General features: G+C 36.0%; 1 long non-coding RNA gene across 2 annotated transcripts in view; it reads right to left on the bottom strand.

Moving 5' to 3' along the window:
* Window positions 1-19,363, bottom strand: part of LOC145529032 (uncharacterized) — a 130,273-nt gene that overhangs the window by 14,705 nt on the left and 96,205 nt on the right. The window lies entirely within an intron of this gene.

The following is a 19,363-nucleotide window of genomic DNA, read 5'->3' as shown; positions in this document are numbered from 1 at the left end:
ACTACATCCTAGTAGAAGGGTAGTGTGTGAAATGGCATAGAGTTCGGAAAGAAAGTATGATATTTAGGGTCACAAGTTTGATACCATATATGAAAAAGCAAAGGAGAGGAAGAGAGGGCATCAAGAAGAGAGGGCATCAAGAAGAGAGGGAAGGAGGCTAGATTTTCATAAGTACACACCAATAAAGAACTTCCCGATATGCCATTCTAAGAGGTAAAAATCTTCTATAGGCAGTAGAGAGCTATATAAGATTTCTGCTAGAGAAACAAATTGAGCTTATTTTGGCTTTTGAAAGAGGATTTGTGGAGTTGTAAAGAATGGAAGGCAGTTCTTCACGAAAGAACACTGTGTGCTAGAAGACAGCTGATTACTATCTGTGCTTGTTTCACTTAATTTCTTTCTTCAGGAAATGGTTACATAATATAATTTTCTAGCTAGATTCCCTATAATGTCCTTAAACCTATTTGAGCTTACTAGAGTCTGTAAATAATTACTTACCATCCCTATATGCCCAAATATAAATTAAAATGTTGACACTTCCTAGGAAATTTATTTCACCTGTGAAGTATATCCAAATGACACTGCCATCATTTGAAAACATTCTCTCCTTGTGCATCCGTATTATACCATCTTTATACATTGTCCCAAGGTTAACTCTTCTTTTTATAAAATCCTACATTTTGCTGAACTGATCCTCTTTATTCCTTAGATAAACTGAGATAAAAGGTCCATATAATTTCCTACTAAAACATAGTAGTTGGCTCTGCTGTGCCTCAGCAAAGATGTACTAGAACGGTCCAACCCTGACAACATTTGTAAATCAGCAGCTATAGAAACACACAACTGCAAAATGTTTCAAAAGAAAAGTTGTGACATTTTACCTGGCCCTGTATACTTCAATATGTCTAAAAGTTCTCTTATTAGATGTGGTATAACCTTAAAAAAATGAACATAGATTAATATAATAACCTTGCATATCATTATTAGCACTGTTATTTTAGAAGAAAAGTATGTATGTGTGTGCATGTGTGCCTGTATACATACATATATATATATATATATATATATATATATATATATATGCTCAGTTGTGTCCAGCTTTTTGCAACCCCAGAACTGTAGCCTGCCAGGCCCCTCTGTCCATGGAGACTCTTCAGGCAAGAATACTGGAGTGGGTTGCCATTTCCTACTCCAAGGGATCTTCCCCACCCAGGATTTGAACCCATGTCTCTTGTGTCTCCTGCATTGGCAGACAGATTCTTTACACTGTTCCATTTGGGAAGTGCTCTCTCTCTCTCTCTCTCTCTCTCTCTCTCTCTCTCTATATATATATATATATATATATATATGTATATATATATATATACACACATATATTTAAATTCTGCCCAGTTGGCAAAAGTATTTTGATGATGGAAGCCTAGTTATAGGAATCTTGGTAAAGGACAGTAAATGATTTATTTGGTGTGAAATGTAATTTATTATGTTAATCTTCCCTGAAAGTGAAAAGCGACTCTTTGCGACCCCATGGACTTGTAGCCCACCAGGCTCCTCTATCCGTGGAATTTTCTAGGCAAGAATACTGGAGTGGGTTGCTATTTCCTTCTCCAGGGGACCTTCCCAACCCGGGGATCGAACCCGGGTCTCCCACATTGTGGGCAGACGCTTTACCATCTGAGCCACCAGGGAATCCCTTCCTAGCTATTCATCTTCCCTAGCTATTCAGTAAAACAGACCTCATTTCAATGCATGCTTGCTCAGCTAAAGGTCCATGTGCTGTCCTTAAACACTTGCTGTTAATAAGGCTTTGAAATTTATACTTTAAAGGTAATATTATATAATACGTGGAGTTTCTAAGTGATAATAGCTAATTATAACAACTGTGACAGAATGTGGATAGCCCTGTAAGGTTCTTTTTCTTAATGTGGTAAAATATACATAATATAAAATTTACCATGTAACTACTTTTAAGTATGCAGTTCAGTGGTATTAAGTACCTTCATATTGTTATGCAATAATCACCACTGTCTCCAAAAATTATTTTATTATCCCAAACTGAAAATCTGTACCCATTATATAATAATTCCCCATTTCTCCCTTCCTCTAACCCCTGGTAACCATCATGCTACCTTCTAACTCTATGAATTTGATTGTTTTGGCCTTCCCTGACAAGTCAGTTGGTAAAGAATCTGCCTACAGTGCAGGAGATCTGGGTCCGATTCCTGGGTCAGGAAGATCCCCTGGAGAAGGAAATTTGATTATTTAAGGTACCATGAAAAGTGAAAGTGAAAGTTGCTCAGTCATGTCTGACTCTTTGCGACCCCATGGAATATACAGTCGGTGAAATTCTCCAGGCCAGAATACTGAAGTGGGTAGCTTTTCCCTTTTCCAAGGGATCTTCTCAACCCAGGGATCGAACCCATGTCTCCCACATTGCAGGCAGATTCTTTACCAAAAGAGCCACAAGGGAAGCCCTTGGGTACCATATGTAGGTGCAATCGTACAATATTTGTCCTTTTATGACTAACTTTTATTTCACTTAGCATAATTTCTTCAATATCATTCATACTGTAGAATGGAGCAGAATTTTATTCATTTTTAAATGTTATTGCATTGTATGTATACACCACATTTTGTTTATCCATTTGTCTGTTGATAGACACGTGGATTGGTCCCATCTTTTGGCTTTGGTGAACAGTGTCACTGTGAAGATTGGTTAAGCCTCTGCTTTCAGTTCTTTGGAGCACATAACAAGAAGTGGAACTGCTGAATCCAATAGTAATTCTAGTTATTTCCAGAAGCACCATACTGTTTTCTCCAGTGGCTATGCTGCTGTACATCAACAGCAGGGCGCATGGATTCTGGTTTCTCCACATTCTTGCCAACACTTGTTATTTTTTGTTGTTGTGTTACAGTGGCCATCTAATGAGTATGTAGTGGTATCTAATTTTGACTGAATAAGCTTTTAATATATTTACTTTTCCAAAACTAAAGCAATAGTAAAGGTATTAAATATTTCCACAAAAGGCTCTTTTACAACCACAATGGTTCAAAAGAGTAGTTTCCATGAGATACTACTCTGGCCTGTCATGGCCGTGTCACCACTTCCTATAATCTCAATATAATATTGTTTTATGGAAATCTAAGAATAACTATGAAAGGAAACTTTCCTTTCATAGTTAAATAAAATTTATTAATTTTGACTTTGTTAATATTTCTTTGAGAGAGTGTTTTATCATCAGTATTTCCCTGTGCTGTGCTTAGCTACTCAGTCATGTTGGACTCTTTGCGATCCCATGGACTGTAGTTCACCAGCCTCCCCTGTCCATGGGGATTCTCCAGTCAAGAATACTGGAGTGGGTTGCCATTCCCTTCTCCAGGAGATCTTCCAAACCCAGGTAGCAAACCCAGGCCTCCCGCATTGCAGAAGGATTCTTTACCGTCTAAACCACCAGGGAAGCCCATGAATACTGAAGTGGGTAACCTCTCCCTTCTCCCCGAGGATCTTCCTGACCCAAGAATCAAACAGGGGTCTCCTGCATTGCAGGCAAGTTCTTTACCATCTGAGCAACCAGGGAAGCCCCAGTATTTCCCTGCATAAAGATATTTGTGACAAATGCCATAGTTACCATCGTAAGTTATTATCTCTTTTTAATATAGTTTTTCCTGATGTGTAAGCACATGTAACTGGAATAGGAAAGCCAGGGATTGCAATGAATGATGTACAGTGAGATGTCTAAGTAAAAATAGCCATCTATGGCCCAGAGAGAGCAAAAATGTTTTTGGATGACCTCTAGGAGTATTTTTCATACCGAATATGATATACTATGTAGCATAAGACATCTGTTTTATAATAATAATATGTGATAGTGAGTCACATATGACATCTACCACATATCAAAATATACAGAGAATAAAAATATTAAGTGACAGTGAGTAGTTGTATAATTTATCTATACTTGTTTTGATAAAGATTGCTAAAAAATAGTTTGAGAGATTGGTTTAAGATGGCGAAATAGAAGGACATGTGCTCATCTCCTCCTGTGAGAACACCCAAATTGAAACTAGCTGTTGAACAGCCATCAACAGGAGAACACTGGAACCCACCATAAAAAGATACCCCGTGTCACCCCGTGTCCAAAGACAAAGGAGAAGCAGCACGAGACAGTTGGAGGGGGCAATGACAATAAAATCAAATCCCATACCCGCCAGGTGGGAGACCCACAAACTGGAGAACAACAATATCAAAATAGTTCTGCCACTGCTGTGAAGGTTTAGTGTCCCAGGTCAGGCTTCCCAGCCTGGGGATCCAGCAAAGAGGCTAGGAATGCCAAGGGAATCTGATTTTGAAGGCCAGCAGGATCTGATTATAGGACTTCCACAGGACTGGGGGAAATAGCGACTCCACTCTTGAGGGCATAAACAAAATGTTACATGCACCAGGACCCAGGGGAAAGGAACAGTGACACCACAGGAGACTGAACCAGACCTGCCTGCCAGTCCTGGAGGGCCTCCTGTGGAGGTGTGGTTCAGCAGTGGCTCCCCGTGGAGATGGGACTCCTTGGCAGCAGAATTCCTGGGACGTGCCTCTTGGCATAAGTCCTCTTGAAGGTCACCATTAGCCCTACCAGAGAGCCTGTCGAGTCAAGGGCTGGGTTGCCTCAGGCCAAACAGAGATGAACAATACACTGGAAGGAATCAATAGCAAAATACTGAGGTAGAAGAACAGATAATTGACATGGAAGACAGAATGGTGGGAATCATTGCCCCAAAATAGAATATAGAAAAAGAAAAAAAAAATGAAGACGGCATAAGAGACATCTCAGACAACATAAAATGCACCAACATTCTCATTGTAGGGGTCCTAGAAGGAGAAGAGAGAGAAGAGGACCTGAAAAAATATTTGAAGAGATAATAGCTGGGAACTTCCATCACATCAGAGCTTTCCAGGTGGCACAGTGGTAAAGAATTCACTTGCAATGCAGGAGACGCAAGAGACGCGGGTTTGATCCCTGGGTCAGGAAGATCCCACGGTATAGTCAATGGTAGTCCCCTGTGGTATTCCTCCTGGAAAATTCTGTGGACAGAGGATCCTGATGGGCAACAGTACATGGGTTGCAAAGAGTCATAGACGACTGAGCACAGCACGGCACAGCACCACTCTGTAACTTGGGAAAGGACGCAGTCAACCCAGTGCAGGAAGCACCGAGTTTCAAGCAGGATAGAAACAAGGAAGAACACGCAGAGACGCATAGCCTTCAAACTGCAAACATTAAACATACAAGGGGAAAATAACAAATAACACACAAGGGAACTTCATAAGGTTATCAACTGATTTCTCAGCAGAAACTCTGTAAGCCAAAACGGAATAGCACATTCCCTTTAAAATGATGAAAGGGATGAACCTACAACCAAGAATACTCTATCCAGAAAGACTTTGCTTCAGATTTGATGGAGAAATCAAAGCTTTCCAGACAAGCAAAAGTTAAGAGAATTCAGCACCACCAAACCAGCTTTATGGCAAATGCTAAGCAACTTCTCTAGAAAGGAAATACAAGAAAAGGGAAAGATCGACAGAAAATAATCCGCAAACAAGAAAACAGTAATAGGATCATACATATCGGTGTGTGTGTGTGTGTGTGTGTGTGTGTGTGTGCGTGCTTAGTCACTCAGTCATGTCCGACTCTTTGTGACCCCTTGGACTATAGCCCGTCAGGCTCCTCTGTCCATGGGATTTTCCAGGCAAGAATACTGGAGTGGGTTGCCATTTCCTACTCCAGGGGATCTTCCTGACCCAGGGATCAAACTCAGATCTCCTGTATCGGCAGGAAAATTTTTTACCACGGTGCTACTTGGGAAGCCCCAATAGATAGTATGTATAAAATATATATTTTTAGAAAAGTTATGAATTTTTGCCTAGCTAAAAAATATATGACATTTTGGTTCCACTTGTTTGACTAAGTATGAATAGAATGCTAGATTTCTAAATTATATTCACAAAAACTTTGATATAGTTCCATTTACTCTGGCATCGAGGATTACTGCTAAAAAGTTTATTTTCTTAGTGATTAAAAAAATTGAATGATGCTTGAAACATATAATCCAATTCTGAGAATATAAAGAAATACTATGTTGTAAAAAAATTACAAAAACAAAGTAATGACTGTCTTCTCCGTTTGTCAGTATTCCCCTTATTTGAAGTGGATTACATCAGTGCTAAGCTGGAAAATAAGTAAATTTTAGTGACTTCTACAGAATATCACCTCAGTACCTTTTTTAGGAGACAGCGTCATGGTTAAAAGGTTGTGCTTTTCTGCTTCACGGAAACTAACAAAAGATTTGCTTAATGGTAAGTATATTTGATAATATTGTTCAGGTAAAGAATATAAAATTGGGTAAAATTTGCAGCACGAAAATATAGTGCTATTTTAAATGCATGTTTGTTTTAGATGTGGCAGTGTCTTAAGTACATGTCTACATACAAGATAATAAATTGTTTTTCTAGAAAAATTAAATTTTATATCATTAGCAAGCTATTAATAGTATTTTTGAAAACATAAGCACCTAAAGAATATTGTGTCAAAAGTATATATAAAAGTAAGCATAATTTTCATAACAGATATTACACTTTTCAGTGAAAGAGTTTAGGCCTGAACATCAAAAATAATACCACAGGAACATCAGTAGACACAGATACTCATGAAAGAGATTCAAAAATAATCAATCTGGAATACATATTTTTACTGATTTTTACTTATTTTATTACCCTTTAATATTTACCTTTCAATTTTTAGATTTTATTTTTTTAATTTATTTACTTTTTTAATTGAAGGATAATTGCTTTGCAGAATTGTGTCATTTTCTGTCAAACCTCACACGGTGATTTTTTTATAGTAAATTTGATTTATCATTAAATTGAAAAATAAAACCACAGGGAAAATTGTTTTTGTGGAAATTGTTTATTTTTTCTGAATCTTGTACAATAATCTGAAGAGTAATAAATAGCTCAGTACTCTTCAAGATTAATTAAAATTTAATCAGTCCATTCTGACTACAGGAGAATATAAATGTATATAATGAATTATAAATATAATGAAATGTTTATATAATGATATCTATACATAGATATATACTCTCAACAGCCAAATATTCTAACTAGATATGTCAAAACATTGAGTTTTTTCATCAATAAACAAATATTTTGAAATTCAGTTTAATATTTTACAGGATAAACTGTCAAGCTTAGTGCATAAATTGTTTCTTATTGATGATATTTACATGCTATTCCTCTAACCACAAATATAATCATATATATATAACTTATATGAAGTATTGGGCTACTGACATTTTCGACTCTAGACAGATTTTCTTAGTAGGACAAATAACATATGATCTTAATGGAAATTATTCAGACAATACCACCTAGTAAATCAATGTAGGAAGAACCAGCAAGTATCACTATTATATGTTATCCAGGACTTCAGTTGTCAGCCACTTAGAAATAATATGGGGCAAATTTAACTTCTTGCCTGAAATAATGAAATATCCTGACAAAATGTCTGAAACAACAATTTTTAAGATATTGAACATCAGGCAATGAAGAACAGTGATTCCTGAGAGACAAGACACGAGCAGGGTGAATCTTATAATTGCCTAAGCTTACTGCTTTGGTTTTCCAGATGGCAGTAGTGGAGGAGGGCAGAGAAAATCAATATCCTGAATTAAAGAAGTGGACTTGAGATTCCAGGATATGAGGGTAGCTAAAATTGTGGGATAATATATCAGAGAGGAAAGAGCTTTACAGAGAGAGAACTCTGGTGATCTGCAGAGGGTCCCCCTCAAATATTCAGTAGGGTATTGATCGGCACAAGGACTCAGGACAACTTTTTAATGTTGGGGAAAACAATCTGAAAGGATTAAAATTATCTGGTACTCACACAGAGCTGAGAATAACACCTGTTCCCAAAGGATTGTACTGGAAACTTTAGTAAATTACTGAGCACTTGGTAGAGTACTTAGGAGAGTCTTGCCTTAGTTGTAAAGAATAGTAAGCTCTAAACTAAACACTGGTTTTTTCCTGTATAGCAAATCTTAAAAGCAAGGCTTGAAAGGATCTACCTCTAAGTACATTAAATGTATCCCAGAACAAACTTAGAATATTTATAGAATTATAAAAATATCCAGCATGTAAGTAGGGTAATGTTTAAAAACAAACAAACAAAAAATGTTGTTTGCAATGCAATATAAAATTACCATATTACCAAAGAAATAAGAAAGTATAACCCATAATGAGTAGAAAAAGCAATCAAAACAGTCCAAGAATTAACACAGATGTTATAATTAGCAAATTATTTAAAATATTTTGTGTATTATATTTCATATCCTCAAAAAGATAAGTAGAGACATAAACATAAAATATGAACCAAATTGAGCTTGTGCAGATAAAAACCGTGATGCATGTGATGAAAAGTACACCAGATGATATTAATGGCATTAAGGAACAGCAATAGGAACTCTCCAAAATGAAACAACAACAACAAAAAGACCAAAAGGATTAATAGAACTTCATTTGGACTGCTGGAAAACTTGAAGCAGCCTAATGTATGTGTAATAGCAAACCCCAAAGAAGACAGAGTGGAGAAACTGAAAATATTATTTGAATAATTATGACTAAAGGCTTTCTAAACTTGGTATAAATTATATACTAACAGATCCAATAGTTCCAAATATTTAAGGTACAAAAAAACAAGACAACTTCTAATAATACTTGTCTGAGATTTTTAATCTCCATTGTTCAGACATAGTTTAGACTGGCAGTTATTTTCCTCCCTACCCCATGGCCGTTAGAATATGTTATGTTATACCACTGACTTCTTGCATGTATGTAGCTGATCTGAAATACACTGTCAGTGTAAACCTTTTTATCTTGGAAGTACTTTGCATTTTATTTTTTATCTTCTAATATTTTAAGATTTATTTCTCTAACTTACATTTTTCAAAATGCTATATTGACATGTGAGTATTATATATGAAGGCTATTTTCATTTCTAGAAAATTTTATACCATTATATCTTTTGAAAAGAATTTCCCTAAATTCTCTCTGTAGTTTAAATTCCCCATAAAGGTTAAACTTCTTTATTATGCTTTAACTTAGCAAGTATTGATTGCTGTGAAATATAGTGTAAAAATTTAATAAACAAAAATCTCAACCTCAAGTAAATGGCTTCCCTGATGGCTCAGATGGTAAAGAAACTGCCTGTAATGTGGGAGGCCCAGGTTCGATCCCTGGGTCAGGAAAATCCCCTGCAGAAGGGAATGGCTGACCACTCCAGTATTCTTGCCTGGAGAATCCCCATGGACAGAAGAGCCTGGTGGGCTACAGTCCATGGGGTCACAAAGAGTCGGACATGACTGAGCGACTGACACTTTCCGTTGAGTAGAGTCAGGAGGCCAGAAGAAGTTGTTCTCATGTTCTGCAAAGGCTTGAATATATGCAAATACTACTAGAAGAAACCCCATAAAGATGAAGAGCTCAAAGTCCCAGGAGAGGCATAAGATAATGAATTAATTATGTTGTTGTTCAGTCATTAAGTTGTGTCTAGCTCTTTATGACCCCATTGACTGCAGCACACCAGGCTTCCCTGTCCTTCATCATCTCCCAGAGTTTGCTCAAACTCATGTCCATTGAGTTAGTGATGCCATCCAACCATCTCATCCTCTGTCTCCTCTTTCTCTTCCTGCCTTCAGTCTTTCCCAGCATCATGGTCTTTTCCAATGAGCATAGCCCGCCAGACTCCTCTGTCCATAGAATTCTCCAGGCAAGAGTACTGGAGTGAGTAGCCATTCCCTTCTCCAGGGATCTTCCCAACTGAGGGATCCAACCCAAGTCTCCTCCATTGCAGGTGGCTTCTTTAATGTCAGAGCCACTAGGGAAGCTCCAGTTATGTTGTATTGATATTGATACGATGAGCTCCTGCATTAAACAGCCCCTAAGATTAAAGAAGATAGGATGTTTATTAAAGATTACCCACAGGATAGACTCTGTGGAAAGAAGATGAATTTTCCAGAAGGAGACATTAGCTGTGATACAGACCCAATAATAGTTTCAAGCAACTTTACTAGAAATCCTATAGGTATAGTAGCCTTTAACAATTGTCCTAAATTAGGCTAAGGTGGCTAGGTCATCTTATTCCTACACAAATCAGTTATTAGGTGTGAACTGGCCTAGAAATTGGTATAATTTGGGGCTAGGAGGATGTCTAGAATTGAGGCAGTAACCATAGGTAGGAACAACTGAAGGCTTCCTGCCAACAATAATCCCAGTATCTGGGTCTTAGGAAAGTAAGAATGGATGTGATCCTAAGTACAGAAAAAATAACTACTTTGTACAGGTTAAAAGAGGACTTTTCCAGCAGCAGTGAAACCATCTGACTGGGTGACTTGAAAGGAAACAACTAGTTTTGGTTTATATGGAAAGAAAGCAAACTGGAGTCACATATTCAATGTATAGCCAAATAAATAGGAAATAATAATTTGGGAAGAGATTATAACCCAAAGTCCAAAGCAGTAGTGAGGGGTCTGGCATCAAATGAAGACTGGAAGTAAAAAAAAAAAAAAGTAAGGTAATCAAGCAATGAGAGGGTTCAGTATAGATTAGCAACCCTAGAAAGACTATGGAAAGCATCAAAGAAACTTGACTAGTAAACATAAAATGGTGAAAGAGTAACTACATTCATCTCAGTTCACTTCAGGCATTCAGTCATGTCTGATTCTTTGCAACCCCATGGACTACAGCACTCCAGGCTTCCCTGTCCATCACCAACCCCTGGAGCTTGCTCAGACTCGTGTCAGTGATGCCATCCAACCATCTCATCCTCTCCCGTCCCCTTCTCCTCCTGCCTTCAATCTTTCCCAGCATCAGGGTCTTTTCAGATGAGTCATTAATTCACATCAGGTGGCCAAAGTATTGAAGTTTCAGCTTCAGCATCAGTTGTTCCAATCAATGTTCATGACTGATCTCCTTTAGGATGGACTGGTTGGATCTCCTTTCAGTCCAAGGGACTCTCAAGGGTCTTCTCCAACAACACAGTTAAAAAGCATCAATTCTTTGGCGCTCAACTTTTTTTTTCCTATAAAAATGTACACTTACAGGCTTTATTGGTTTTCATTTTTTTAAAAATTAGCTTATTTATTTTAATTGGAAGCTAATTACTTTATAATATTGTAGTAGTTTTTGCCATACATTGAATGAATCAGCCATGGGTGTACATGTGTTCCCCATTCTGAACCCCCCCTCCCACATTCCTCCCCATCCCATCCCTCAGGGTCATCCCAGTGCTTTCTTTATAGTCCAACTTTCACATCCATACATGACTACTAGAAAAAACATAGCTTTGACTGGATGTACCTTTGTCGGCAAAGTAATGTCTCTGCTTTTTAATATGCTGTCTAGGTTGGTCATAGCTTTTCTTCCAAGTAGCAAGCATCTTTTAATTTCATGGCTGCAGTCACCATCTGCAGTGATTTTCAAGCCCCCCAAAATAAAGTCTGTCACTGTTTCCATTGTTTCCCAATCTATTTGCCTTGAAGTAATGGGACCAGATGCCGTGATCTTCATTGTTTTGAGTGTTGAGTTTTAAGCCAACTTGCTCACTCTCCTCTTTCACTTTCATCAAGAGGCTCTATAATTCTCGCTGTCTGCCATAAGGGTGGTGTCATCTGTATATCTGAGGTTATTGATATTTCTCCCTGCAATTTTGATTCCAGCTTGTGCTTTATCCAGCAGCCCGGCATTTCTCATGATGTGCTCTCCATATAAGTTAAATCAGCAGGGTGACAATATACAGCCTTGATGTACTGTTTTTCCCAATTTGGAAGCCATCTGTTGTTCCATGTCTGGTTCTAACTGTTGCTTCTTGACCTGCATACAGATTTTTCAGGAGGCAGGTAAAGTGGTCTGATATTCCCATCTTTGAGGAATTTTCCATAGTTTAGTGTGATCCACACAGTCAAAGTCTTTGGCATAGTCAATAAAGCAGAAATAGATATTTTTATGGAACTCTCTTGCTTTTTCAATGATCCAGCGGATGTTGGCATCCCAGGTTCCTCTGCCTTTTCTAAATCCAGCTTGAACCTCTGGAGTGCTACATTCATCTAGAGTTCCTTAAATGATAGGGAATATTCTAAGTATTTTATGAGAAATGACATAGCATAGTGGTTAAAAGTAAATGCACTAGGGCCAGAGAGCCAAGGTTAACAATCCCATATTGCCACTTACAGCCTTGTGACCGCCAACAAGTTTCTTAGCTTTTCTGTGTATCAATTGTCTCTTCTGTGAAATGGCATTGAAAATAATATTAAGTTTATTTGGATCACTGCAGGATTTTGTGAAAGTTCATTTGTGGACATCGTCAGTGAATGATTAATACCAGCCATCAAACAAACAGTTACTTATTGACAATAAGATGGAAGACAGATTTGGGATTTGAATGAGAGACAGTTTAATCCTGAGTCATTGAGCTTTTAACATAAAGTTTCTTATATTAAACCTCTAAGTGGCAAGATGAGCTCCAGAATATGAAGTAGGTTCTAAATGCATGTGTGGACTTTGGTTGACTCTTATTGCAACAAGCCAGAAATCTAGTTCACAGCAGATTCTAAAGCACATAAGGGGTAAGACTGATATTCATCAAGCAGTTGATATATGCCATTCATTACTAAAAGCACTCTGTGCTGTGTGTGCTCAGTTTCTCATCGTGTCCAACTCTTTGCAAACCAATAGACTGTAGCCCACCAGGCTCCTCTGTCCATGGGATTCTCCAGGCAAGAATATTGGAGTGGGTTGCCATTTCCTCCTCCAGGGGATCTTCCCGACCCTGGGATCAAACCCCTGTCTCTTGTGTCTCCTGCATTGGCAGGTGGATTGTTACCACTGTGCCACCTAAAAGCACTCTATGTACAGTATTTTATTTAATTCTCAGAAACAACATGTGAATTAGTTTTTTTAATATATATATATATATATATATATATATATAAATGTGTGTGTAGATAATATAATTAAGACAAGGAAATCATGAATGATGACAACCGGTGATAATTACTCTTGTAGAAATTAGTCATGGTGTGAGCTGGCCAAAAAAAGACTGTATATGGTGATAATATATTGATAATAGTTCAAATTTATTAAATTTGCATTGAGATAGAGCTTTGTCTCATTTCAAAGCTTGTACTGTCACACACTGTATTGATTGCATGTGTGCTAATATCACTTCAGGTAGTGATAACTGGAAAACTGGATAGCTCTGATAACTGGAAGGAGCATGCATCTAAAAAGAAGAAATAAAAGAGAAGATAAACAGGGATAAACAGGAACATGATTTTATTGACCCTTCAAAAATATTAATAATTAAGTTACATGTATGTCGGGGGAATGTGTAATTTCCGCAGTTCTGTCTCACCACAGCAAAGATTTGAAAAGGCAGGCCACTGTTACAGCTCACTTACAGCTCAGAGTTTTGTTCGGCAAGCAAAGGAAAGTACATCCTCAAGGTGTGAGGGTGGACCCACCCAAAAGAAGAGGCCTCAGTTCGTCTTGGCTTCCTCTTTTTATACATTTTGTTTCCTCACCCACTTGAGCCTGCCTTGTGCAAATTGGGCTAGCCAGGAGGGCTGTTTCTTGGATTTTCTTTTGTTCCATTTTCAGGGACTTTTTCCTTTCTTTGTCTTTTAGCCATTGCCATTTTGGACTCATTTTGCCTATTCTACCTACCTAACATATATAAAGTCATATATAGACATATTAGTCCTAGTTACAAGAATCAGAAATAAGGTTTGAGCATTTTCTGGTTTATTTTTCTCCGTGTCCATTAATTATTAACAAACTATATAGCGTTTATATGCACTACCAAGTTTATTTGATCTTACCTCACACTGGAAAGAAATGGTCAGAAATTTCCATCCTACACCTACAGATTGAGGACCTTGGCTCCTTCAGAATTCCTCTTAAATCATGTCCGGGACTCTGTAGAGGGTGTTTTACAGGTGTTTGTGTATGTTTCCCCTATGGGCATGTCTTGGTAATTGCTATTGTGGCAACTTTTCCTATTATGTATGTTTGTAATTCTATGTCAGCAAGCCTGGTGTCACTTTTTCACTGAGTACCTCAGTGTAGCCAGACTCTGCCCTGCTTGACAAGGCCACTTGTTCTCCTCCGCTCTTTCCTCTGTTCTGCATGATCACTCTCCCACTCTCCCACTCTGCTGTGTAGCTGACCATCCATTAAAGAGCAGTGTGAGGAGTTGAGATTAATACCACTTTACCTTTGCCTTTGGTTTTATTACAGGATTCCCAAAGTAGAGCAGTTTATACTCCAGTCTTCGTGAATACTTACAACACTGTCTCATACTAGGACCCTCCTGGACACCCAAGGTCCTGACCCTTTGAAACAACTAGTGTGACAAACAATAGTATCTATGACAAATTCTTACTTCCAATAATAAGTAAAGTTTCACATTGGGTTAAGCCTATTGTGCCTGGATTCTTCCCTCAGAATGATGTATATAGTCAGTTTTTATACAAAAGGATCAAAGTCTCAAGTCTCCCAGATACAGCAAAAAACGTGTCTGAATCTCAAATTTTGATATCTGTGTTTGTGTGTGTGTATGTGTGTGTATAGTATAGTCAGCTGTCTTGTGATACTCTGAATGTGAATAAAGAGATGTCTTGATGTAGTAAAATTATAGAGATTTAACACTACTATAAGAATTTATCAGTCAAAAACCATTTAAATTCCCCCTGGATTCAGAATAAAGATTGCAATTAGCAGCACATTTTGGGTAATGGCATCTATAATGCCACAGCCACAGACAGCCTGCCAGAATGTGAGTATCTTGATTGGAGCCATTCATTGCCTGGCTCCTTCTATACCCTGCAGAGCAATTACCCTCCTAAAATAACCATCCCCTACTGCTAAAAGCAACAATGTGCCATGCAAAGTAAATCAATATATAAATCATTTGCTTATATCAACAAATCTTTAATTTCCCTCATCACAAGAAATTTCTAATAAATCTTAATTGAGATCTTCTTAAAAGCAAATCTGATCTATCTTAAGATGAGAATATTTCCCAAAAAAGATTTCATAAATTATGTGTGTGTGTATATATATATATATATATATATACACACACACACTAGCATCACAAAGCAAGAGTGCTAATTGAATTTTTATAAAAGCAATGTTTTAAACCATTTTAGTAGAAGACAAAACTTCAATTAGGATCTAATTCATAAGGATTTTCTGTGAAAGTCAGTGAATAATTTATTTCCCCAGCCTACTCATGGAAACTTCAAATTGTTGTTGTAGATTGTTAAGTATTGGGACTTGCCCACCTTTTTTGCATTCATGCCTGAATTCAAATGCTTAAATTGAGAACTTGGCTGTGAATTTATCATCCATTCAAGCATGAAGGCTTCAGATGAAATTTAAATTTTTGTAGTTCTTTTGCCACTTAATTTTTCATATCATAAAATCAACTGACATCATCATTCTTAAGTGCAAAGTAACATGATAGAAATGAACATTGGTCTGCACTAATATGGTCTTAATAATTTATTAACATGAAATGCAACTACAATATTATAAATAAATTAACAGTTATTTGGTAAGTGGATTTCAAAGAATATAATTGTGTAAAAATAATGTGTACCTTAGGTTATTCAATGATAGCTAATGAATAACATCTTTTACACAAGAGTCTGTAAATTTTTAAAAAAATACAAAGGAGTAGAAGGAGATAACATAGTCAACCTTTTTCATACTAAATCTTAGGTGAAGTAGTAATTCTAAAATAAAACTCCAGTAATAAGCTGATTTACCCACCCAGTTACAGGCAGCTCTAATTAAGGCAGGCCTCCTAGTACTGAACAAGAAATTGCAAAGGTGAAGAAACAGCTCTACCAATTAAGTTCAGTGATTTATTTTCCAGATTTAACAACTGGGAATGTCATTTTACTGTGGAATGGACCAAGAAGCTAAAATATGTCATAATTTGTTCTTAGAGAAAGTACTTCATCTTGGTAACAAGGATATAAAAAGCACAATCCCTGTTTTTTAATTGAAGTATAGTTGATTTATAGTGTATCAGGTGTACAGAAACATGACTCAGATTTTTTTGACTCTGAAATCATATTCTTTTCTATTACAAGTATTACAAGATATTGACTGTAGTTCCCTGTGCTATACAATTGGACCTTGTTGTTTATGTATTTTATATATAGTAGTGTAGCTGTTAATACTTTATTCCCCTACCTTTCCTTTTTGGTAATCATAAGGTTGTTTTCTATGCCTTTAAGTCTATTTCTGTTTTATAAATAAGTTATTTTTTTCTCTTTTTTAAAGATTCCACATATAAGTGATATCATATGATATTTGTCTTTCGCTTGTTGTTTCACTTAGTATAATCTCTGGGTCTATCTATGTTGCTGCAAATGACATCAGTTCATTCTTTTTCATGTCTGAGTAATATTCCTATACATATTATATGAGATATATTATCCATATATATGAATATATATGTATTATATATATATATGTATATATATAGTTTTCCTGGTGACTCAGTAGAAAATCTGCCTGCAATGCAGGAGACTTGTGTTCAGATCTCTGGGTCAGGAAGAACCCCTGCAGAAGGGAATGGCTACCCACTCTAGTATTCTTGCTTGGAGAATTCCATGTACAGAGGAGCCTGGCAGGCTATATATAGTCCATGGGGGTTACAAAGAGTCAGACACAACTGAGCAACTAACACTTTCACTCATACATACAACCTTCTTTATCCATTCCTAAGTTGATATTTAGGTTGCTTCCATGTCTTGACTATTGTAAATAGTGCTGCTGTGAACCTAAGGGTGCAAGCAATTTCACTAAAAATTTGGTCCCAGGTCATATTTTTCTCTTTAACAAGAATGGCAAGTTTCACCATAGTGAAGTTTCTCTCTTTGCTACTTCAAAATTTCACTGCATATAGTATTACTGAAATTTCTAGAAAAATATTCAAATAAACATTTTTCAAAATCTCTTCATAACCTGCCTAAAATCACAAATTTATTTAAAATGCACAAGTTTAAACATGGCTATTCATTAGAAACACTCTGGAGCTTTGGAGGAAAAAATAGCAATATATCTGGGCATTTGTATTTTTCAAAAATTTCAAGATAACATTTAAAAACAATTGGGCTATATGATGATTTTTTACTTTTATCTAGTTTGTTTCACTTTTTCTATTTCATATTCAATGCTCCGATTTCATTTAGTTTTATGTTTTCCAATTTTTCTGTCTCTCATGTTCTTTCTCAAGTATTTACCAAGCATAGTAGAAAAGCTTTTATATAATATATATATATATATGTAGTATGTATAATACATATATTTTAGAAAACTTATGAAATTTTGCCTAGCCAAATAATTTATGACATTTTGGTTCTACTTGTTTGACTTGGTATGAGTAGAATGCTAGATTTCTAACTTATATTCACTCAAAAATTTTATATAGTTCCATGTATTTTAGCATCTCATATTACTGCTAAAAGTCTAGGAAGCTTGTCATCTGAGTGATTAAAAAAAATTGAATGAGGCTTTAAACGTCTAATCCAATACAATATTATTAACTAAAGTACAGATTTTGTTCAAATCTTGTGAAATGTTATGCTAGTGTCCTTTATTTATTTCCATACCTTATTCAAGACTCCTCTGCAATTGTATTTAATTGCATTGAGCAGCTTCACCTGCATGAAATAACCTGGTAAAGTCTTTTTTCAGTTTTATTCTACTACAGATATTTTCTAATTTTCCTTGTTATGGCTTCTTAGATATACCTCTCATTTAAAGTGGACATTTAATTTCCAAATACAAGGGATTTTTTTAAAGTATCTTTGATTTAATTTATCATTTAAATACTTTCTTCTCTGCAATCATCCTTTGTGTTTTTCCAGTCTTCTAACTTTATTGAGACTTTCAATGGCTACGTCTAAGATCTCTTGTGGTACATGTTACATAGCACCTGAAAATATGTGGGTTATTTTCAAATATCTTTTGATATCAATCTCTAACATAATTCCATAGTCATAAGAGAACAGACTGTATGATTTCTATACCTTTAGACATGAAATTTCTGTACCTGGTCTTATGTCTCTGGATATGTCCCAGTGTTTTCTAGTTTATAGTCTATGGAAATTTGAACAGAATTTGTATCCTACTGTTGTGTGAAAATTATATAAATCTTATGTCGAATTGGTTCATAATGCTCTTCAGATCTACTATATTCTTCTATGTACATTTGTTCTATTAATTTCTGAGGGTTTGATATTGAAACTCCAACTAAAAATCTTAATTTATCTGCTTAAAACAATTATAATATATAGTGGAACTATATGTAACTTTGTTTTGTTTTTTCCAAGTCTCCTGTAAATGTGTTATCATATTTTCACAATTTAAAAAATAAAATAAATTTTTAAAAAATAAAATAAAAAATAAAATAAAAAAATAAAAAATAAATAAAATTAAAAAATAAGAGACACAGATGCATAGAACAATTTTATGGACTCTGAGGAAGAAGGTGAGGGTGGGACGTTCTGGGAGAATAGCATTGAAACATGTATATTATCATATGTGAAACAGAACACCATTCCATGTTCAATGCATGAGATAAGGGCTCAGGGCCGGGGCAATGGGATGACCCAGAGGGATGGGATGGGGAGGGAGGTGGGTGGGGGGTCCAGGAAGGGGAACACATGTAAACCCATGGCTGATTCATGTCAATGTATGGCAAAAACTATTACAATATTGTAAAGTAATTAGCCCCCAACTAAAATAAATAAATTTATAAAATAAAAAAAAATAAAATAAATAAATAAATAAAATAAAGATAAAAAAATAAAACGCACAACTTTAATAATTATCATCTCATTAAGAATCAACATTTTTTTCAGGCTTGACTATTCTGGCAGTTTATAGATAGACACTAAACTTGCAACTATAATGACAGCATTAGCACCTGACTCACAGAATGATTTTTGAGAAATAAAAAGAGTTTGTCCATATAAAGTACTTAAACAATGTCAGGTACATAATAAGTGCTCTTTAAATATTTTCTATAATTGTTGTAACAATTATAATAATAGTTAATGATATTTCATTTGATAACTAGTATTTTATTTAAAGTCATTTTCTCTCCGAGTCTTTTTTAAAACATTAATTTATTTACTTTTGGCTGCGCTGAGTCTTAGTTGCTGCATGGACTTTTCTCTAGTTGCAACGAGTGGAAGCTCCTCTCTGATTGCAGTGCATAGGCTTCTTATTGTA

Source organism: Giraffa tippelskirchi, chromosome 12 (assembly GCF_054371585.1).
Source record: "Giraffa tippelskirchi isolate mGirTip1 chromosome 12, T2T-mGirTip1v1.2.pri, whole genome shotgun sequence".
Classification (NCBI taxonomy): Eukaryota; Metazoa; Chordata; class Mammalia; order Artiodactyla; family Giraffidae; genus Giraffa; species Giraffa tippelskirchi.
Note: the sequence above shows the minus strand (reverse complement) of the source record. Positions and strands in the feature narration are given on the sequence as shown.